The sequence below is a fragment of the Melospiza georgiana genome, chromosome 10 (genome assembly GCF_028018845.1).
Source record: "Melospiza georgiana isolate bMelGeo1 chromosome 10, bMelGeo1.pri, whole genome shotgun sequence".
NCBI classification, from domain to species: Eukaryota; Metazoa; Chordata; class Aves; order Passeriformes; family Passerellidae; genus Melospiza; species Melospiza georgiana.
In genome coordinates this window covers 19,130,885-19,137,761 of record NC_080439.1, presented here as the reverse complement: position 1 = coordinate 19,137,761, position 6,877 = coordinate 19,130,885, and the positions used below count along the sequence as shown (strand labels likewise).

General features: G+C 46.1%; 1 protein-coding gene across 10 annotated transcripts in view; it reads left to right on the top strand.

The window, feature by feature from the left end:
- Nucleotides 1-2,549: 2,549 nt before the first annotated feature.
- GIGYF2 (GRB10 interacting GYF protein 2) overlaps nt 2,550-6,877 on the top strand; it is a 75,681-nt gene continuing 71,353 nt past the window's right edge. For 5 of the 10 annotated variants that reach the window (XM_058030910.1, XM_058030907.1, XM_058030911.1 and 2 more), the window contains exons 1-2: nt 2,571-2,635; nt 3,505-3,531. The gene's annotated coding sequence lies outside the window, so the exon portion shown is untranslated. Of the gene's footprint in view, nt 2,636-3,013; nt 3,201-3,504; nt 3,532-6,877 lie in introns of all 10 variants that reach the window. The other 5 variants (XM_058030906.1, XM_058030902.1, XM_058030904.1 and 2 more) reach the window with 4 other exon arrangements.

The window sequence follows — 6,877 nt, the reverse complement described above, 5'->3', positions numbered from 1 at the left end:
GAAGTGACTGACTTTAAAAACTGCAGTTGGATGTTTGCCTGCTTTGCTGCTGTTTTCATTATTTTTAGGGATGTGACAAATGAGGGCATGGAAAACAGGCTGCTGAGAACATATTGATTCTTCCCAGACAAAATCCCTGGTTATTTCAACAAACAGGGGAATCACTTTTCCAAGTAACAAAAATGCAGGAGTGGCAAGGGGAAACATGACTGTGACACATCCTTCTGGGCTGCTTTGTGATCATTATTTCTCATTTCAAAGCTGTGCTCTGTGTTCATAGCCTTGCCAGTGTACTGAGGGAGGCGAGCTCCTGCCTCCAAGCCAGAATGGGTGAAAACAAGGGGTTAGTAAGGAAAGTTTATAGTATGTTGGGAATGCTGCTTCCCTGCACCTGGGTTTTTAATAGTGTGAATGAATTGGCACAGTAATCCAGGGCTCTGAAGTACATCATGCCCTTGGTACCCAGACTGGCTGCTGGGGTGATTTCACACCTACACAATATCAGCTGACATTCTGTCATTGAGCCATGCAGGAATTTTACCGCACGGGTACAGTCTTGAATTTTCATGAGATTCTCTCTGTTCTGCTTGAATGAATTGTGGAAGATTTAAGATGCATCTGCTATTACCAAAAGATTGTCATCTGAGTTTCCTTGAGGTATTTCACAGAAATGCCAAGTTCTGCAGATGAGGAATGTTTCAGATGCTTCTTGAATTTGAAATTGGGTTTTCTTTTTTTTTGGTCTCAGTAATATAATGTTTGTGCTAACTGGGATAAAAAAATTTCCACAAGTGCTAAACATCTTCCATCTCAGATAAAGGTTGTCTTAGAGCATGTGAAAATATTTTTGAGTGCTCAAACTCACATTTGATAAGTAGAATAACAAGGCACAGCTGCTTCTGCAATTAAATTGGAAGTTCTCACTGACAGTTTGAAATGCAGCACGGTCTCCCTCCCTCCCTCTCTTTATCATTATTAGTATTGGCTCAAGCTGTGTGACAACAACCAGGGGGATTGAATGCAGCTTATCAGAGGCCAGCCCTTTTCTAGGGAGCTTTGCTTTTCCATACCAGCCTCCTAATGGAGAAATTCCATTCTAGGTTTTTTGGGTGAGGTAGTCCTATGTTGCTCTCAGCTAAAAATAAGCCCCAAGAATTACACGCTTTCAACCCATTAGCTCACAAGAATCACTAGTATTCACTGTTGCATCATTTTTGGCTGTCATTCAGTACACAATGACAAGTATTTATTCACCTAGAAGAGGATGTAGAAAGCTGCATGGGTTGTGGCTGACATCATGATTAGAGTGAAACTGTTTCAGCTGAAAACGGTTATACCTTCAGCAATGCGTAACAGCCAAGAATAGTTTTTTACGCTGAAGGAACCACATGGGGCTATTCTGCCTCATGTACTAATATGGGTTTGGGGACTAAAAATAAACTGGTATTTTTAGCTGAAGAAAGTTTGCCTTGAGCTCCTGATTTTTCCATCAGAAGAGTCAAAATATGTATCATCTAATGCCCTTTTTCTGTCAGCAGCAACAGCAGCTGCCGCTGCCTCCCAGCGTGACTCCCACGGCAAAGCGGCCTCAGGGCTCCTCCAGTGCCCGGGCACTGAGTGCTCACACACGGTGGCTTCTCACAGAGATTCTTGTGGCCACCGATAAAGCTGAATTGCCTCATGGAACCACAGAAACAGATAAGGCTGGGAGCCACACTGCGCTGCTGAGGCCGCCTGTGTGTGTGTGAGAGATAGTGGCGGGAGGGTGGCAGAATCACGGAATCATTCTGGTTGGAAAAGACCTCTGAGATCATCGAGTCCAACCTGTGACTGATCCCCACTTGTCAACCGGACCGAGTGCCACATCCAGGTATTCCTTGAACACCTCCTGAAACAGTGACTCCACAACCTCCCTTGACAGCCCCTTCCAATGCCTAATCACCCCTCCTGTGAAGAATGTCTACCTAGTGTCCAACCTAAACTCACCTGGCTGCAGCTAAAGGCCATGTTTTCCTGGCCTGTCCCCTGTTCGCTGGGAGCAGAGGCCATCCCCCGGCTGCACCCTCCTGTCACAGGGAGTTGTGGAGAGCAGGAAGGGCCCCCTGAGCCTCAGGCTGAGCCCCTCCCCAGCTCCTTCAGCTGCTCCTCGTCAGACTGGTGACCCTTCCCCAGCTCCGTTCCCTTCTCTGGACATGCTCCAGCCCCTTAACATCCTTCCCGCATTGAGAGGCCCAAAACTGGACACAGGACTTATCAGTGCCGAGAGCAAGGGGAACTGAGGCAGTGATTTGATTACCGGGGGTTTTTTTCGGGCAGGGCGGGAGGCGCGGGTACCCCCGGCCCTGCCAGGTCCCTCCATCCCCATCTCCCCTCAGGACTGCGAGGGCAGGGGCGGGGATGGCGCTGCGGCGCCCTCGCGTGTCCGGCAGGGGGCGCTGGAGGCCCGCCCCGCTCCGGGATGACGTCACACGAGGGGGTGGGCGGGAAGAGCCGCTGCTTCATCCGGGTCTCGCGGCGGGGCCTGGGGGCGTGGCCTCGCCCTCACGTGACGCTGCGTGGCGGCGCACCCGCCATCTTGTGTTGTTGGGTTGAGGAGCCGCCGCGGCTGTGAGGGACTCTCCGCTCGGGAGCGCAGGTAACGCCGTCCCGCCGCCGCCCGGCCCCGCCGCTGCCCCGGCCGTCCCTACCACGCCCCCGCCGCCGCGCGCCCCGCCCGACTACCGGTCCTGCCGGCGGCTCCCGTCCGCCTCGGCTGCCGCAGCAGCGAGGCGCCCCGCGGCCTAACCGGGAGGCGAGGCCGCCCAGGGGGGTGGGGGGGTGCGCCTGGAGGGCCCCCCTGCGCTCCCCATGGGCCTCTGCAGGGGTCGTTGGAGCCGGGGCGAGCGGGCCTTGAGCTCTCCATGCGGGTCCTTGGTACTTGTCAGGCGGCGGCGGGGCGCCCGCCGCTCCTCAGCGCCCTCCGGGGCCGTCTCCCCTCGCACTGACCCTTGTGAACTCGCTCGTCCCCTCCCAGCCCAGCGGCAGCGCCGCGGTGAGCCCCGCTTCGAGCACGGCCGGCCCTGTCGGGTTACACTGGCCGAGGAAGGAGGGAGCTCCGAGCCTTCCCCCGCGCAGGCAGCAGGGTGCTGGGAGCAGCGGTGACCGGCAGTGTTTGACTGGAGGAGCCTTGGCAGGCTGAAGAAAGCATCGATCACAATTGTGTACGTTTGCTATTGATCCAAGACGAGTAGTTTCAGTGTCAACAGAGTACTTACGGCTTTTTCAGTTCTCTCTGATTGCGCTTTGAATTGGGACAAGGTGTAGGCCAAAAGGAGGTATTGCCAAGTAGTGCTCCTGGAATAAAAATCCACGTTTCCCCCAGTAACATTCAGTTCAACGTTCGTGGTGTGCTGCTTTTACTGTCATTCTTGAATATCTGTTTGCTTGGGTGGATGGGAAAAGGACTTTTGAATTCTGATTATATTCCTCTAACTTCTTGCTGCACATTTTATTTTCTTGCTTCAGGAGCTGACTTGGGCAAGTTCCTGGAAAGTACGTGTGAATTTTTTTTCGTATGATTCTGCTGGTTGCTTTTGTTCTTAAGAAACTCTTTAATAAACAAAAGTTAATTTGCTGTTCTGTGAATGGAGCATTTGGTTGATACACAGTGTGATAATTGGAAACCTTTGTAAACAAAATTAGTTGCAGTTGTCACCAACAAAAGCTTTGTTTCGCTATTTTTAAGTTTTGTCCTTGGGTGGTGACTGCAGTGGATAATAAGAGTATTATTGCTATGAGGTGTTGGTTTTCTTGCCATGCATTTGAATAGGTATCCTTTGAGCAGTTAGTTGTAAAAATGTGTGACCTAATTAATCCTGGGGGTGCCAGCAGAAACGTTGAGTGTCCATGGCCCCATCTGCCCCTGCTTTGCTCCCCAGGTTCATGTAGTTGTACCAGTCAGTTGATATCAGTGCTTGTGTGCCTGGTGTTAATTCCTGTATGAATGTGTGATTAAAAAAAAAAAATAAAGTTTCTGTCTAATAGTTTGCTGGATTAAAGAGAAGGCAGAATTTTAGCCCTGGAAGTTGGATGTCACCTCCTGTTTTGAGACTTTGATAAAGTGCTCCAGTATCTGGCAATGCTGTGTGTAAATGCTGGGGTTGAATGGTTTTGGGAGCTTCTCAGGCTCTCCCAGCCCCTGGGTGCAGGAATGGGCCTGGGGACACCTGCTCACTGTGTTTCTTTTGGGCCTTTTTCTGAATGCTTTCTTGGGCCTGTGTTTTAAAGCAGGAGCACAGAATTAAAGTCTAATGTGGTTTTGGAGCAGCAATGATTTGTTTCACAGGGTGCTTAAAAAAAATTGATACCACAGTGAAAACTTGGACTCTTACTTTTGTTACAGGTGTTGACCTTGAGGATTGTAAAATATCCTCAGGTGGATTGAGGATTGTAAAATATCCTCAGGTGCTCCTGTTTGCATTTCTGCTTGTGTTTCTAAAACATATAGTAAACTAAAACTATAGTCCCTGTGATTATGTAAGTGAAAAAAAATGCTTGTAAATAGACAGTTGAGGGCTTTGTAATTAATTTTTTCCTTCAAGTTTTACTCCTCAGTTGAGGAAAAAAAAATAAAAAGGGAGTGCAAAGTAGGTTTTGGGTTTTATTAAGGAATTGTGACTAAGCACCAATGTATCTCTCATGTCTGAATGAAGTTCAGTCACTGGAGTTCCTCATACCTGAATGTAAGAAAAAATCAGTAGTTTTTTAAGATCTAGAGATTCTTCATTAAAATAAAAGCAGCCCTAGATGTCAGAGTCCCATGGAACAAATTGTTGGGACAGCTGAGTGGCTGAAGGCTTTGCTGGTGCATCTCTGTGCTGAAAGGTTTCTATTTAAACCTGGAAGGCAAAACATGGTTCAGAGTAACTGATGAAGATGAGCTGGGCACTATGATTTGTGCTTTCCCCTTTGGCCTCTCTGCTCATTTATTTATTTTAATTACTAAGAATGTGAAATCTCATTTTGCCTGCTTTTGTCTGGTCTTGCAAATTCAGGTAACTGTCATATATATATTTCTTATTCTTTCATTGAGGTCTTTAAAATTCTTCCCTAGAACTCTTCCAAGTATGGTATAAAATTCTCTCATAGTCTGATTTAGGAAAAAAAAAAGCAGTTTGTTCTTAATTTTTCTTTTTTCCTTAATTATTCCCCCTTCAGTGCTGCTGCTCAAAGATTAGTGGAGATAAACTATTTATAATTCATGATTATAGATAGAGCCATGGGGCAGAGCAAGGGAGCCTTCTCCCTACAGAGCTTCCTAGAGAGCCATTGGATGCTTTGGTGAGCAGAAACCTTTTTCTTTGTTTACTGAGGAAGCATTTGCCGTGAAAGGGACTCTTGCTTTGTGTGGTTTTCTCATCAATTTATTTTAATTAATAGAGTGACATTTGAAAGGCAAGGTGTGTGAAATGCTGCAGGGGGATGGGGTTTGCTCTTTTGGGAACAAAGTCAGTTTCCTGCCCAGCTCAGCCTCTCCTTGTATCTCTTGCTCTCAACTCCAGAACGTTTTTTTTTGTTTGCATAAAGGATCTGGCTTGAAAATCACCAGAAGTGAGAAAATGTAGCAAGTTTGCTCAAGGTGTGCCTAAGTTATGGATGGAACTAAGAATTAAGTGCTTGAAGTGACAAGGTCTGTACAGTATTGGCCCTCTTGTGGTTGGTGGCAATATGTGTGTGGATATATATAACCAGTTCATCATGGGCATGTTTAATACCATTATTTTTTTATGTTTAGCTCAGATGGCAGCTGGAGATTGTAGCAGGCTGAGGTCTTTGCATTGCTTTGTTAGGAGCTGAGATTGTTCTGTGTGTTGGTTACAAAACGTGTCCACTTCTCTTTTTTTGCAGAGGGAGGGCTTTCATTCCATTTCCTCTAAAGGTGATTAAGCATTCCTTCAATTTAGACACTGTAGAGATGGCTTGATGCCTGCATGGGAAACTAGGCTGCCATTGAAATCATTCTTTGCCTCTCTTCTTTTTTAAATGGGAAGGATGCATAGAATTGTTTTGATGCATCTGAGCTTTTTCCCAAGCATGAAATCAAAGTGTGTTTTTCCAGGAGTGAGCCTCTCCTGTAATCCTTAAAGCTTGTAATGTATAGAAGCTGGATATGGAGACCTCAGGATTATGAGAAAAGCAGAAGGAATCCCATGAGCTGTGTAGAGGTTGTAGAGTGTGTAGGTCAGTGAAAGTTTTTGATGGATATTTGGGCTGGACTTGATGATCTTATAGGTCTCTTCCAGCCTTGAACTTCTGTGATTCTGTGATTTAGAGAATTGTTTTAAATTACTGTGTTATTGACTGCTTTCTGGATCACTATTTTTTGATCATCTCAGTTATTAAAACAGTGCATTATCATAATTCTCTCTTTGGCCATATGTTTAAAAATTTTAGGGAAATAAAGAGCAATAACTTGATGGCTTTAGTAGGTCTGCTTGTATATGTAGTTTGTCATTATAAACAGATAAACAAGCTTACATATACAGTTACAAAAACTGTTTAGAAAGATATTTTTGTACTGTTAAATAGTTACTTTTCCGGTGAAAGTAAGCATGATGCACTGCAGTTTGTGTTTTGTTACTTGAAATTTTGTCCTTTTTATTCAGTAGAGAAATACCTGTTTCAGGTTCTGGTTACAATGAAACAGTTTCTTTTGTGTTCCTTCTCTTCCTGACAATACATGTACATTGCATTCTGTTAGGAGTATTTTATGTAAAGATACTGGTTTGTGTGACTGGGACACTCAGAGGCTCTGGATGTCTGTGGTTGATCAGTTTGGGTGAAAGCAGATGGGATCCATGTGTGGTGGTGTGTCTGTTCAGACTGGAAGAAACAAGGA